This window comes from Triturus cristatus, chromosome 4_2 (genome assembly GCF_964204655.1).
Source record: "Triturus cristatus chromosome 4_2, aTriCri1.1, whole genome shotgun sequence".
Taxonomy (NCBI): Eukaryota; Metazoa; Chordata; class Amphibia; order Caudata; family Salamandridae; genus Triturus; species Triturus cristatus.
This window is the reverse complement of record NC_140586.1, coordinates 875,326,226-875,341,921: the sequence shown is the minus strand read 5'-3', so window position 1 is coordinate 875,341,921 and position 15,696 is coordinate 875,326,226. Positions and strand designations below refer to the sequence as shown.

Genomic DNA, 15,696 nt, shown 5'->3' with positions numbered 1-15,696 from the left:
CACTCTGCCACTTCAGAAACGCAAGGCTGCAACCTATTTACAAGGATATGGTGCAGCCTTGCGTTTCCCCCTGAGCTGGCGCTACAATCAATCAATCAGGGATTCTTTAGGCGCGCTACTCACCCGTGAGGGTCTCAAGGCGCTGGGGGTGGAGGCAGCTCCGGTCAGTCGATGAGCCAGGTCTTGGTGGTCTTCCTGAAGATATGCAGGTTGGGGGCACGTCTGATGACATTCGGAAGCTCGATTCCAGGTCTTGGCTGCAATGTAGGAGAAGGTTCTGCCACTCGTTCTTGCCCTGCAGATGCGCTGGGGTTCGGCGACAGCGAGGTCAGCCGATCGGAGGTTCCTCTTGGGTACGTGGAAGGAGATTCCATCATTGAGATATTGGGGTCCGGTGTTATGGAGACATTTGTAGGTGTGGGTGAGTTATCTTGAAACTTACTTTCTTCTCAATGGGGAGATAGTGGAAGTTGTGCAGGTGTTGAGGGATGCCGAGGACGAGTCTGGCTGGGGTGTTCTGTATTGTCTGGAGTTTGCGGAGCAGAGACTTGTTGATCCTGGCATAGAGGGCGTTTCTGTAGTCCAGTCTGCTAGTTATGAGTGCGTGGGTGGTGGTATTCCTTGATTCAGGGGTTGGGGGAACCATTTGAAGGTCTTTCGGAGGATGCGGAAGGTGATGAAGCAGGTGGAGTAGACGGCGTGGACCTGTCCGGTCATGGAGATGGAGGAGCCGAGTATGATGCCCAGGTTTCGGGCATAGTCCGTGGGCCACCAGGTGTAGTCCTGTGTAGAGGGTGGAATGTCCCAGGACGTTGGGTCTGTCTTCTCAGAGTTGCGCTTCAGGCAGCTGCTGCTCATCCAGGATTCGATGTCCTTAATTCCTTCATGGAGTCTGGTGGTGATGGGGTCCTTGGTGAGGGAGAGGATGAGCTGGCTGTCGTCAGCGTCGGATACTATGCTGTGTCCGTGCTGTCTGATGATGGTGGCGAGGGGGGCTATGTAGATGTTGAAGAGCGTGGGGCTGAGCGACAATCCTTGGCGTATTCCACAGTTGATTTCTGTGGGTCCGGAAAGGAAGGTTGGCAGTCTGATTCTTTGGGTTCTGCCGGTGAGGACGGAGCAGAGACAGTCGAGGGCGGTTTTGTTAGCTGGATGTGGACGGTCTTCTCGGTGACTTTGGTCGTGAAGGGGAGGAGGGAGATGGGTCGGTAGTTCTTGAAGTCCGTGGGATCTGCTGAGGGCTTCTTTAGCAGGGATCTAACTTCTGCGTGTTTCAAGTAGTCGGGAAATATGCCGTTTTCGAAGCTGCCGTTGATGGTGTGTCGTAGTTCCAGAGCGAGGGGTTTGGCTCTGTGGAAGATGTGGGGGGAGGGGTCGGGGGTCCGTGGGGGTTCCTGTGTGGATGCCTTTCATGGTTGATGCGGTGTCTGCGGTGGTGACTGGGGTCAAGGAGGAGATGCTGGGCTGGCTGGCGTTGCTGGAGGAGGGAGTGGTTTCGGAGTCAGGTGTCTAGTCGTTGAAGTTGTCGTAGAGGCGCTTGATTCTCAGATGGAAGTAGGAGCCGAGCTTGTTGCAGAGGTCCTGGGGGGAGGGTTGTTAGTGGTTTCACTGCGGTGTTTGGTGAATTTCTGGGTGACGCAGAAGAGTTCCTTGGAATTGCTGGAGTTGGCGAGGATCTTGTTCTGGATGAAGGTCCTTTTGGTGGATCTGATGTGTTGGTGGTATTCCGTCATGGCGTTCTTTATTATTTTATTTTTTATTAAAGAGTTTTATATAGCGCTGGCCAGATCCCAGGGTATTGGAGTGCTTTACAGCAGTTGTAATACGAGAATAATACCAAAAAAAGGAAATAATATAGATATTGGTTTGAAGGTCCCAGCATGCTGTGCAACAATAAGGTAAGGAGGTCCTGAAATTACCTTGTTGAGTGCGTGAATTGTCTTGAGCTGAACCTCTTTCGGGGAGGGGGCGGGGGAGCAAAGCAGGGGTCCGGGAGGCGGAGAAGGTAGAGGTCTTAATGTCACAGTGACGGTGTGCTGCAATGTGCAGGCTAATGCGCTTTGGCGTCTGCTATCGGTTCGAGAGGGAGCGATTGAGTAAGAGGTCTTTGAGCAGTCTTTTGAATTTTACAAAGGAGGGGGTAGTCCTGATATGAGGAGGAATGGAGTTCCAGATTTTGGGCACGTTTCCAGCGAAGGACCGGGCAGCGTTTTTTTGTTTGCATGTTTCAGAGGGATGAGCAGTAGAGTATTGGTGCTCCTGAGGTTCCTTGTCTGCCCAGCCTTCTTGAGTTTGGAAGCCAGGTAGTCGGATTTACCTGTGTGTAAGACTTTCTGCGTGAGACAGGCAGTTCTGAAGCTGGCACGCATTTCGACTGGGAGACATTTTAGATCTCTGAGTGCGTTTGAGATGTGATCATATTTCTTGACTACGGTGGCCATTCTAGCTGCTGCGTTGAGAGGTATTTTAAGGGGAGCTAGGTGGGATTTTGCTGTGCCTGTGAGGACTGCATTCCCGTAGTCGAGTCTGGACAGCACCAGTGATTGGGTGGCTTCTTTGAGGTCGTTGCGCGGGATGAATGGTTTTATCTTGTTTAATAGCTTCAAATTGAGGAAGGCGCTCTTTGCGGATTTCCCAATGTGTTTGGCCATGTCAAGTTTTGGGTCTAGGGTGATTCCTAGCGATTTTACAGAGTTAGCCAGGGTGAGAATACCGCTGAGAGCATCAATAGCTTTTAGCCATTCTACGATTTCGGGGTTCTCTTGTTGGAAATGAGAAGGATTTCTGTTTTGTCATGGTTAAGTTTTAGGTGATTTCTTGATAGCCAGTGTTGGACTTCTCTTAGAGTGACATGAGTCTCTGAATGTCATCAATGGAGGAGGTTTTCAAATAGATCTGGGTGTTGTCTGCATATAGGTGGAAGGGAATGTTGGCTTTTTTGAGTAGGGTTGTGAGGGGTTCCATGTAAATGTTGAAAAGTTGCGGGGAGAGCACTGAGCCTTGGGGGACACCCCTGCTGAAGGGGTGTAGGTCGGACACGAAGGGGCAGATTTATGACGACTGGCGCATCCCTGCATATCAGCAGGGATGCGCCAGTTATTATGCGCCACAGCTGCGCCACCATGGATGCGCCGCATTTATAATGCGGCGCACCATGGGGCAAAAACGTGGCGCATTGCTGGAGTTGCGTCGCAAGCGCGACGCAGCTCCAGCAATGATCTGGGGGGCCCTATCTGTTCAATGCTGCGTCAATCCTTACGCCTGCTTCAAGCAGGCGCAGGGTTTTGACGCAGCATGGGCCTAAAAGTGACTGAGTGAAATCTTGTAGATTTCACTCAGCCACTTTTAGGAGGCGTTCCTGCGCTGGAACGCCCCCGCCTGCCCTGGAACGCCTACATGTGGCGCAGGGCTTTACAACGTGACGCATCTGGGAGATGCGTCACGTTTGTAAATGCCCCGCACCATGGCGCAGGATTTGCGCCGCTGCTGCGTCACAAAAGTGACGCAACGGCGGCGCAAAAGTGCCGCAAGTGCAACATAAATCTGCCCCGAAGTTTTTTAAGGATTTGAGAGCCTTAATAAGTAGGTTGCGGACAACCGTGTCAAAGGCTGCCGATAGGTCCAGGAGAATGAGAAGGCAGCATTGATCCGTATCGAGTGACTTGTGGATATTGTCTATGGGGTAGATTTACAAGCTCCTTGCGCCTCTTTTACGCCGTTGTTACGTCACTTTTGTGACGCAGCGGCGGCGCAAAGCCAGCGCCATGCTGCGGGGTATTTACAACGTGACACACCTGGGAGATGCGTCACGTTGTAAAGCCCTGCGCCACATGTAGGCGTTCTGGCGCAGGGGGGGGCGTTCCGGCGCAGGAACACCTCCTAAAAGTGGCTGAGTGAAATCTACAAGATTTCACTCAGTCACTTTTAAGGCCATGCTGCGTCAAAACCCTGCGCCTGCTTGAAGCAGGCGTAAGGATTGACGCAGCATGTTAGGGATAGGGCACCCCCGAGCCTTGCTGGAGCTGCGTCGCGCTTGCGACGCAACTCCAGCAATGCGCCCCCTTTCCGACAGGGGATGCGCCACACATCTGCCCATCCGAGTGCCACGGTGCGCCGCATTATAAATGCGGCACAGCAGTGGTGGCGGACGGGTGGGCAGATGCGTCGCAACTCTTCTGGCGCATCTCTGCTGATTAGCAGAGATGTGCCAGAAGTCGTAAATCTGCCCCTTAGAGGTTAAGGATCGCGGTGTCAGTACTGCAGCCTTTTCTGAAGCCTGATTGGTGGGAGTCAAGTAGGTTGATGCTGTCCATGTGTTGAGTCAGTTGTAGGAGAACGCACCTTTACAGGATTTTGGATAGGAGAGGGAGGTTAGAGACGGATCTGAAGTTGTTCAGATCATTGGTGTCCAGGCCCGGTTTTTAAAAAATGGCGTGAGTTGGCCGACTTTGAGGCAGTCTGTTATGACTCCGGTTTGCAGGGAGCTGTTTATGATCCTACACCAGAACGGGGCTAGGGAGAGTTTCAGCCTTTTGGTCAAATGGGAAGGTATAGGATCCAGTACGTGAGATGAGATGCAGGTTTGGAGGTGGAGATCGGTTCGACTATCACCGCTTCCGGGATAGGTTTAAAGGATTTCATGGGGTGCATGGATGCGATGACTTCGTCCCCCGGTGACAAACTTTTGTTGGGGGTCTATGGATGTTGTCCAGTAAGAGCTCAATCTTGGTGATTTTGTCATTGAAGAAGTTAGCGAAGTTCTCGCATAGGAAGCCTGAACTGAGGATGCGGGGGACATGGAGGTTTGTTGCCTGATGATGTTGAAGAGTTCTTTAGGCCTGTTTTTCGCGTTGTCCAGCGCGGTGCAGAAAAATGAGGATTTTTGGTTTTTGATGAGTTTTTTATAGTTCCTTCGGGATGATTTGAGTTGCTCGCGGAGGATAGAGGAAGGGTTGATCCTCCAAAGTCTTTCTGTGGCTCTTAGTTGCCTCCTTTTGGAGTTAATGTCGGTGTTGAACCATGATCTAGATGCAATGTTCCTGGTTCTTTTCAGTTGCAGGGGGGCTAGTTGGTCTAGAATGGAGGTCATAGTTGTATTGTAGTGAGAGGTGAGTTCTGTTGTGGAGAGATACTCAGTGGAGATGGGAAGGAGAGCGCTTACCCTTTCCTGTAGGTCGGCCAGGGGAATCTGAGTTATATTTCTTGTACATTTAGGGGGTTCTTGCGAGGGGAGTTGTTGTAGGACCGTTTGGTTGATGTGAAATAGGATGATGTGATGGTCGGACCAGTCAACGGGGAGGATGTGATCAATCGTGACTGTGCCGTGTTGGGCAATAATGGCATCTAGGATTGCTCCTCTGTTATGTGTTACCTTTGAGCAGCGTTGGGTAAGATTGTTGGCGTGTAGAAGATCATTGAATTAACGAGTTGTTTTATTCCGTCCTTCGGAGGTTGAGGTCACCAAGAATCATGGAGCATATTATCAAGACAGGCGATAAAATTATCGCCGCTTTAGCGGCAGAAAACTGCCGCTAAAGCGGCGATAATGGGCTTGATAATATGCTCTATGGAATTCCAAATGAAGCCCATGTTAGATGTGAAGGACGTCTAACATTAGCTTCAATTGGAATTCCATAGAGCATATTATCAAGCCCATTATCGCTGCTTTAGCGGCAGTTTTCTGCCGCTAAAGCGGCGATAATTTTATCGCCTGTCTTGATAATGTGCCCCGAAGTTGTTTGAGTTCAGTGGCACTCATTAAGGCTATGAGAGGGCAAGACAAGAGCGGAACCTCTGACGCAGAGGGGCCACGCAGATCTGAGCAGCTCGCGCTCCACTCCTTAGCCAATCGTGCTACGTGCAGGTGTGCACACGCGTGTGCATGCAACAGTTCCATATCACCGTAATGTAGGCAAGAGCTATGTACTCGACACACTGTAAACACGCTTTCCAGACACAATGATGCATTTAAATGTGTTTTGTAATGAGTAGGTTTTGTTCAGATAAGTACGTCATCCTAGTTCTACCATCATCTTGATAAATATTGAAACGGCTTTAAACTTTGGTGCCCAGTTCTTCTGACAGGATATAACATTGTTATGATAACGAGAGCAAGGAAACACCGTTAGATCACCTCAGATGCTGCAGCAATGATACCTTGCAGAAGATGTTTTTCCGGTCCTCAGTAAAAGGTAACAACAAGCATTGGCGGCGTGGCAGTAACAGTAACGCCGCGCAGCCGTAAAAGCGAAAGTCATCGCGATCGCTCTGAAAGCGAAAGTGATCGCGATGACGCGCTAAAGCATGAGTTTTCAAAGTGCTGATGAAGGCTAGCGGTTCGCGCGTGCATGCTCGTGGGCACGCAAGCGCTAGGCCAGCCAGCAGCACTTTGAAAACTCACCTCCAAAATGTCTCTCTGAGCCAGCGCATGCGCTGGGCTCAGCGAGACCTAAAAAACGAGGAGAAATGAAAACATTTCTCCTCGCTACGCCACCTCTAGGGTGGCGTAGCATACACATGCATCACCAGATTTACGATTTCTTGTAAATCTGGAGATGTGTCTTGTTCCATGGGTGTTGCGTGGGAACACCCACAGCAACACCCATGGAACGCACAGTCAGTGCTGCGTGTAAAGGGGTGGTATTTACGAGGACCGGAAAAGTCACGCAGGGTGGCTTTCCCTCTCCTTGTAAATATGGAGGAGCCCCCTGCGCCACCAGTACGTCACGAAAAGTGACATAGTGGTGGCGCAGGTGGCTTGTAAATCTGCCCCATAGTGTGCAGTACCTGTACTTCTCCCGTCCTCTGGCTGGGCTTCTCATGCGTTAAACGCCCAGGCCTGGTCCATGCAGCGTGTCACGGGGGCGCAGTCTTCCACCGGCTGGCCACTGATCTCACTGTCCAGTGTCCATGATCATGTTGTTGCATATTTATATAGCGCGAACTCGACCCGAAGTTATTGGAGCGCTTTACATACCACCGTATTTACATTACCCATTCAGGCACGGGGAGATTAAGGGGCATATTATCAAGCACGGCGTTAAAATTATCACCGCTTTAGCGGCAGAAAACTGCCGCTAAAGCGGCGATAATGGGCTTGATGATATGCCGCAGAAAATTCCAATAGAAGCCCATGTTGACACCAGAACATGGGCTTCTATGGGAATTCTCAAGAGCATATTATCAAACCCATTATCGCTGCTCTAAAGTGGCGATAATTTTAACGCCGTTTCTTGATAATTTGCCCCTAAGTGATTTGCCCTGAATCACAGGATGTGGACGCCACCTCGAGGCTCGAACCCTGGTTTCCTGCACCAGAGGCGGCCGCGCAGCCGATGGACCGCATCCTCTCCTCATAGTCCATCATAGTTACGCTTCCGCGGGGAGGTCAAATTCAATGAAAAATCAGGTAGTGTGTACACAGGGGGAGCTCCAGAACACGTTTAATTTGTCAAAGTGCACAGGGTGCATGCGTACCGCGTGTGAACGATGATACGCATTTACACATGCGAAAAAAATAGCCGTTAACTAACGATAAACTCTTCACTGGATAACAACGGATCGTCACCATCTTGCTTTTTGTATTTATTAATAACGATATTCTCTTCTCTTTCGAACTTAATCTTGCGGATTGACTACGAGAAAACGATATCAATCCTCCAAAAATTTAGAACTGTTCTGGTTTATCACTGCCAAACACAGTGCAAGTGATCTGCCAGAGTTCATGTGTAAAAGTCAAACTGAAACATTGTCAGCGAGCATTCACATAAAAAGGTACTCTTTACGAAAGTAGGGCGAGAAAATTACCTCCTGTAAAAGATTTCTAAAAAGAGAAACACTCATTTACTAATAACATAGAAGACTAAGCTATTAAAAAAAAAGTAGTTAAACTCTAGTAAATGCGTTGTGGGTATGCAGATATAGGCAAAGGATTGTGGGTATGATGCTAATCCCAAGAAAAGGTCTGTGGATATGACGAACTTTACCGGGCGTGGCTGTGCGTAGCGCACATGCGCAACAGAGGCTGTGTGAGGTCCGCTGTAGCAGCCTGTAGTGTAGACTAAACACAGACTCAGCTGTGCCCCTTGGTTCGCCCCCCCCCCCCCATCCCAAAGGGGGGGATGTGGCAGGACTGGGGGCCTTAGTAGAACCCCCCCGCCCCCAGCAGATCCCAGGCTGGAAAGGGTGGGGCAGGGGGAGCGTAGGCAGGGAACTTGTTGGGCAGCAGATTAGGACACTGAGCTCAGCCCAGCAATACATTTAAGCAAGGAATTTGGCAGGGGGTGGTGGGGATTTAAACATAAGTGCGGGTCGCAACACCCTCTTTCTCCTGGGAATGTTACAGAGAAGAGGTGCTGCTGCTGCTACAGAGGGTGGGGTGAGGGGGGGGGGGGGCTCGGAGCAGTGGGTCGCAGGAGGGTTGAAGTGCCCTTAAGGATAGTGTGTAGGAGAGATGTGTGGGCAGCCGGCAGGGTTTGCTGAGGGGGCCTGTAGTATTGAGGGCACGGCACACAGGGAGGGAGCAGCGCACCCCCCCCCCCCCTTCAAAGTACTAACAATTTTAGTAATATTATGAAACGGGGGGCATACTGTGGAGGTTCAAGTATAAATAATATTTTAATGAAGTCAATTGGTATTCTATTAAATATGATTATTGAAATAAAGTAATGAATATTCTAAGATAGAACTCAAACATGTTTATTTATTTAACAGGTCAATCACTTCAGGTAAGATTTTGCAATTTCTGAGATATGTATCAAGTGAAACCACATAATCAAGGAATCTTAAGTAAGGGTCGAAAAACATAAATCACTTAACATGAGGCAAATGGTTGACTCTCAACAAGAGCAACATGGGTTCTCAGGCATTGATAAGACACTCTTTTTAGCCTGGAGGCCAGCTCATCTGACGACCAGCAAGAAGATGTACATGAATGTGATATACGGACTGTCCGCCATCAGGACCTTCATTCAACACCAGTCGGTAGCCATTGGATACTCCCAATTCAGCAGCACACTTTGCTGCAACAATCATTAAATGTCCAAGAAGAGCTTCATCCTCAGGTGCTGCATCAGACATCCTGATAATGGGTTTCTTCGGCACGACTAGAAAATGGATTGGGACTTGTGGCGCGATTTCATGGAAGGCGATGCACTGGCTGTCCTCGTGTATGATTTTAGCCGGAATCTCCTTGCGGATAATCTTGCCAAAGATTGTATCGCCCCCAGGCCGGGCGGCCTGCGCTTTACTAATCTCGTCGCACACGCTGCACGCCGCCGACAACCCTTCCACTACATGCACACTTCCCCTTTCCCGCACCCGCAGATAGAACTCATTAACAGTAGGTTGATGAGTGACTGGAGCGACACCGAACAGACGGTGAGTCAGACCCTCTCAAACTCTTTCCCAAACATGAGTCTCGCTCCTCCTTTCGTCCAGATAAGGGCTGCTTTTGTAAGGCTGCGGGGGGGGGGGGTTGCGCAGCGGCCCGCCCCTTGGAGGGCGGCCGCCTTAGTGCCACAGGAAGGCACAGGGGTGGGAGGTCGTGTCCCTGGGATAGACCAAGGGAGACCCCAGCAGGTAGCTGCTTCCGGTGGGGAGGAGCCAGGGGGTACATATTCTGTCTCCGCCCCCTCCTCGCCCTCCAAGCCTCTCTGGGACTGGGTGTAAGGGGTGCCGTAGGGGTTGTTTCTGCGGCGCACGGGTTGGAGGTGCCCTTTCGCCTAAAAGCAGAGTGAATTACAGCAGGGCAGTCGGGTGCGCGTTAGGTGTTTTCTGCCAGCAATAACTGGGGTCAAGGGCAGATTTGGCGCTAGTGGTGATTACTTTGGCTACATTGCCAGGCGTTGTGATCCAGGCCTCATTGTGTCTCGCGTCGCACCAGCTTGTCGGGGGCATGATGTACCTTCAGCAGCGGCACTGTTACAGGCTGAATAGATTACCCAAGGCGACTTCTTCTGAGGACTACGCCATGGCGGGCATTCGTCCTCCAGAGAGTCCAGGGGTAGGTGGTCAGTCGGGTTGGTTTTATACCGCATTTTAGGTAAAGGGGGTTGTTGTTACCCCTCTTTTGGCTTAAAGTGTCAGGCCACTAGGTGGCACGGCTCCTATGTTTTCTCAACCGGCCCGAATGATACCTGGTTTTTCATGCCCACAATGCTTGTGGGACAGCTTTTTCAGGGCAGCTGCTCCTAGGAGGAGGGGGAGTGTAGCAGCAGAAGGCGTGGTGGCCGTAGCTTGGGGTGTCGACCGTGGCTCGAGTTTTGGGTGCACGATCTGGAATAACGCAGCGAATACGGTAGTTTGGAAGACTGTTTTGCCGGTGATGTACCTTCAATAGTGACCCCAATAGTGTCTGAGCGGGAGCTTGCACGCCTTGTCATTTCGTAACTGTAGCAGGTTCTAAGAGATTGCTCAGCCTTCGCATTTCGAAGCTACAGAGGCAGTGGCAGGATATCCCTCGGGTTGTAGGGGCACAAGACAGTGGCAAGTGATCAGGATATCCCTCGGAGTGAAGGGGCGCGTGGTAGGGGCAAGCGATCACGCTTCAGCAGGAGTGGCCAGGTGATCTTTGCATGCCTGGCGGATGCCCCGGGCACCACGCTGCCTGGTCGTGCCTTTGGTCAGGGTTTACCGTTCGTATGAGCTTGGAGCCGCGGGTCCGCGCTACTGAATCGATCAGGCATAATCAAGTTGCTGTCGCGTCGCCCTGGTTCCTTTTGCCCATTTCCAGCCTTTCCGGTCTCCTGCTTTAAGATTGGAAGACTGCGGGGGAGGGGCTGTTAACCGTTCAACTTTGTCAACGAAGCTGCTGTGTTGCGCGCTGTTCGGCGGTGCTGTAACGGCCAGTGCCCCAAGACCGTAACTGTGTAAGGAAGGTCTGCGCTTCAGGGTCTCGTAGGCAATGAGGGGGGCCCCGAGCGGCAGCCGGCTAAAGGGGTCGGCTTCACCGCCAGCGCTAGGAGTGTACATCACCAGTCAGGCGTCGCAATGGCTGTTGCTTTCCAGTGGGCCCACGGCACGTGCACGTGTGACTGTTTTAATCCGCTTCGGTTGGTTCAGCTGGTTAGCCATAGTTCTGTCACTTACGGCCAATCCCAGACTAACGTACATAAATGGTCATGGTGCCTTGCTGAGATTGTCATCCGCTTACTCTGGTCAGCACAGCCGGAGTGGATTGGCTGTGCGGTCCTCACAGGTGAGGCGGGAGGTTTAATCTGCTTGGGGCAGCACCCGTCTAGGGGCTTGGTCTCAATGCTTTGTTTCATTGGCAAATGCGACCGAGTGGACTTGAAACACCTAGTAAATGCGCGGTGTGTTGGTGGCCGGTCGGTATGCCATAGCCAGTGCCTGAGCATGCTGGGTAGCCCTGCAGACCAGTTGTACTCTGGCAAACACTTGTAGCTGCGCAGGGCTCCCTTGGTCTGTCGGGGTCTGTTATATTAGCTGGGCACTCCTGGGACGCTTCACCACTATGGTCGGGAGCAGTGGGAGGTGTCACCTTGCTTCCAGCACCTAGGCTAAGAAAAGGGTTACTCCTGTGTTGAGTGAGTGTTAATGTTACCTGGTCGTTCATTGGGGCTCCGTAGGGTAGGAGGACCTAGCGGCAAGGTACAGCTAGGGTGTAACCCCTGGGTTAGGTGTGCACGGCTAGGATCTGAGGGTAACCAGCATAGGCTTGCTTCCAAGGTTTGTGAAGTGGATCAGATGTGCCAAGCTGTGCTGCATAGCACCACGCATATTCTATAGGTGGCAGTTTGAATCTAGTTCCTTTGCACAGTCAATGTTAGGTTTTGATTCCTACACGCCTGCACACCTTCGCGTAGATTGTACATTCAGGACACATGTTACACGTTGAAAGGATGTCCGTTGTTATTTACTCGAGTGTTATTGGTTATTTCCTGGGTTATCCGCGGGTGTAGAGGGGCACTTGCCTGAGGGGGCATGCCGGCTCCGGACCTGCATGGGCTAAGAATGGTCTGGCTGGACCTGGGGAAGCCCGGTTATCAGCTTGTATGTTAAAAGGCAAATTCGGTTTTGGCTTCATCAGGAAAGGTCTTATTCACGCCAAATCCACAGGGTGCCTGGAGGGAGATGGGGTACACCTCTCTAGTTGAAGCATGGATCTTTTCCTACTGAACTTAGGGGAAGCTTTGGCTGCAGCAGGTTGTAAGTAATAGGATACCTTGGCAAGGAGCCCGCTCAGGAGAAGCCGTTGAGGTGTCAATAGCGCCATGTGCAAGTTCACTGAGCTAAGAGGCTTTGGCTTCATCAGGCATGGCCTTTTACACGCCAAATCAACAGGGTGTCTGGAGGGTGATGGGTGCACCTCTCCACTCTAGGCATGGATTTAATTTTACTTGACCTTGGTGACGCCTTGGCAGCTGCGGGTTGCGAATAGACTGGACCTACTGGACCTAGGGGAAGCTTTGGCTGCAGCAGGTTGTAAGGAAATAGGTCTACCTTGGTGGGGGGCCCTGGTAGTGATGGTGGCCACTCCCAAGGCTGTGGAGGAGTTACAGGGCGATCCAGGGTCTGCACATACCAAGGGGTATAGCATGCAGCAGCACCGCGTGGTGCTAAGCCAGGATACCCAGGGATGTTTAGCGTGTCCACTGGAAGACCGACGGCGCCCCGCTATCCGACAGGCGGTTGTGGGTCTGAGCAACCGGGGGCTGCCATGTATGCTCCGCCCACCCATCACGGGGGGGCGTGTGAAGCAAGTGGACTGGTGGTCCACGGATGGGAGGGGGGACCCTCCCAACATTTGGTATACACCAATTGGCGTTGCCATGGTGACTCTAGGCTTATCAGACGGGCAGGCGGCATAGGGGCTGGCCTGCCCTGGGATCGCCCGTAAGATAACCCACCATGTTTGCATATTGCTTATGCTAATAAACCTGCAGCAATATTTCTCCACTTACATTCAGTGTCGTGTGTTTTATTTATGTACTTATGTGTTTGTGATAACTGTTGCCGATATTGGCACTATGTAAGGCTGCCCGGGGGGGGGTTGCGCAGCGGCCCGCCCCTTGGAGGGCGGCCGCCTTAGTGCCACAGGAAGGCACAGGGGTGGGAGGTCGTGTCCATGGGATAGACCAAGGGAGACCCCAGCAGGTAGCTGCTTCCGGTGGGGAGGAGCCAGGGGGTACATATTCTGTCTCCGCCCCCTCCTCGCCCTCTTGTCCGCTCGTTCGCGTTGCCCGCCCATCCGCTTACCCGGCGTCCGGAGGGAAAAAGGGGCGGCCAGGTTTTCTAACAATTTTCACTTTGTGTTGCAGGAGGAGTTACAGGGCGATCCATGGTCTGCACATACCAAGGGGTATAGCATGCAGCAGCACCGCGTGGTGCTAAGCCAGGATACCCAGGCATGTTTAGCGTGTCCACTGGAAGACCGACGGCGCCCCGCTATCCGACAGGCGGTTGTGGGTCTGAGCAACCGGGGGCTGCCATGTATGCTCCACCCACCCATCACGGGGGGGCGTGTGAAGCAAGTGGACTGATGGTCCACGGATGGGAGGGGGGACCCTCCCAACATTTGGTATACACCAATTGGCGTTGCCATGGTGACTCTAGGCTTATCAGACGGGCAGGCGGCATAGGGGCTGGCCTGCCCTGGGATCGCCCGTAAGATAACCCACCATGTTTGCATATTGCTTATGCTAATAAACCTGCAGCAATATTTCTCCACTTACATTCAGTGTCGTGTGTTTTATTTATGTACTTATGTGTTTGTGATAACTGTTGCCGATATTGGCACTATACTCCAGCCATCCATCTCGGCTGAAAGCAATGTCCCTCCCCCGCCCTGGAGGGGCAAGCTCGGACAGCCCCCTGCACCAGAGGCCGGTGATCGCTGCTTCGGTACCACGGGGGTCCTGAGGTGCTCCATGGCGGGCCCCTCGTTCTGATGGGTGCGCGGAAGAGCCCGACTCCTCCTTGTAGCCAGATGGCCGTGAGACACTTGGCGCTTCCTCAGCCTGGCACTATGTGTTGTGTAAGATAAGGATCACGGGGTGGGGCCTGCGTGGATCCTTTCGCATCTGGGGTGAAACTAGAAGTTGCGACGCCAAGCACTACAGGGCGCGGCCCCCGTTAATAATAATTTGGCGCCATTCCTACAATAGCAGAAGGTGAGTGGCAATACACTTTCAGTGGCAAGTGGCTTCCTAACTGCCAGGCAGGCTCAGGAGTTAGAAGCCCCCAGGGGTGGCACGCCTGGGATGGAGGCACCAGTGTGACGGTGTGGATCGGGTAGTTGGTGGCGCGCTCGTGGGCACACACAGGCAGCAGTGTGTGCAAGGATGGGAGTGTGTTGGCGGTGCTCAAAGACGGCACCAAAAAGTTTACAGAAGTCTAATTATCACTGGGAAAACAGGCTTCACCCCCCCCCCCCCCTCCCCCCTTTCACAGTAGGGAGAGGGAGGGTTGGAAGTAGCAGTACCTGGCAGTGCTACACCCGGTGGAGGCTGGTCGGGTATTTGGCCACAGGAGAGCCTACGTTGTCAAATGGCAGCACCGTCCTTTGAGGTACTGTTACGATGACACCTGCAGTGAGTGTCACATTCCGCATTAATCTAGTCGCACCCCCTCAAAGCAGTCACAGGTTTGCACACACCACAAAAAGGCAGCACATTCAGAGTTGTACCAGGGAAGTTACTGCTTAAACAATAAAGAAGGTGGCATAACGGTTGGAGCAGCCCACTTAATGTTCAAGAAACCAGGTTCAGGGCTAGCTGGAAGATCAACAAACCAGGATTCTGGCAAATAAATTGCCCCCACGTGCCTAGCAATATATGGTCCGGCAGCATGCTTGGGTGCTCACTTAAGGTGCATTGGGACTAACCATGACGCGTTTTCTGGACAAGAAAGGGGCTTCTGTAATGCACTGGTGCTCTTTGAAGAAATTTCCTAACTGCAGGCTGGTGATTGATAAATAAATACATATTTTCTTTTAAAACAGTATATCAACTAATGCATTAAACTGCAGTGCAGTGACCTCGCAGCTTGCCCCAAGGCTACAGACTAATGGCGCAGGCAGGGCCGGACTGGGAACCACAACCGGCCCTGGCAACGTGCTCGGCCGGCCCCCTCCACTGCCCCAGGAGGCGGGGGCGGGGGAGGCGTGCTGCCGAGCTCTTTGCCAGGGCCGGTTTTCGGCCGATTTTGTTACAGGGCCGATTTTGCAGCTATGCAGCAAAAACGGCCCTGTAACAAAAAACGGCCCCCAGGGGCCCAAAACCGGCCCCCACCCGTGCTGCGCACCGGGGGATTGCCGCTGCCAGCGTCCCACGCAGGGGGACATCAGCAGGGCAGCCTTCTAGTGGCCGCCCGTCGGAGCCTCCCCCCCCCTGCTCCGCCTCGCGTGAGGCCGCACCTCGGGGAGGGGAGGCCCCCAATGGGATTGTCTGGGGGAGGCGTGCCACTAGGGCGTGGGCTCCGGAGGCGTGGGTTCGAATCCCACCGCTGCCAGTTCACTTTTCCTCTGCTTCCTGCGCCGCTCCTCCTGGCCACGCGTATTTTGGCCACGCGAGATTTTGCGCCGGACACGTCGTCGGTCGAGTCGTGGTCTCTCCTTACTACTTTCCCGCCGTTCGCCACGTCGCACCAGCGCTGGGTCCCCCTCGCAGTCTTGCACACTGGTTCAGTGACCGGTTTGGTGAGTGTAGTGTGTAGTTGCTTTGGGAAGCAGAGCAT

General features: G+C 52.6%; 1 pseudogene; it reads right to left on the bottom strand.

Moving 5' to 3' along the window:
* Window positions 1-8,827: 8,827 nt before the first annotated feature.
* Window positions 8,828-10,037, bottom strand: LOC146835298 (adenosine 5'-monophosphoramidase HINT1 pseudogene; annotated as a pseudogene).
* Between the last annotated feature and the right edge of the window lie 5,659 nt (window positions 10,038-15,696).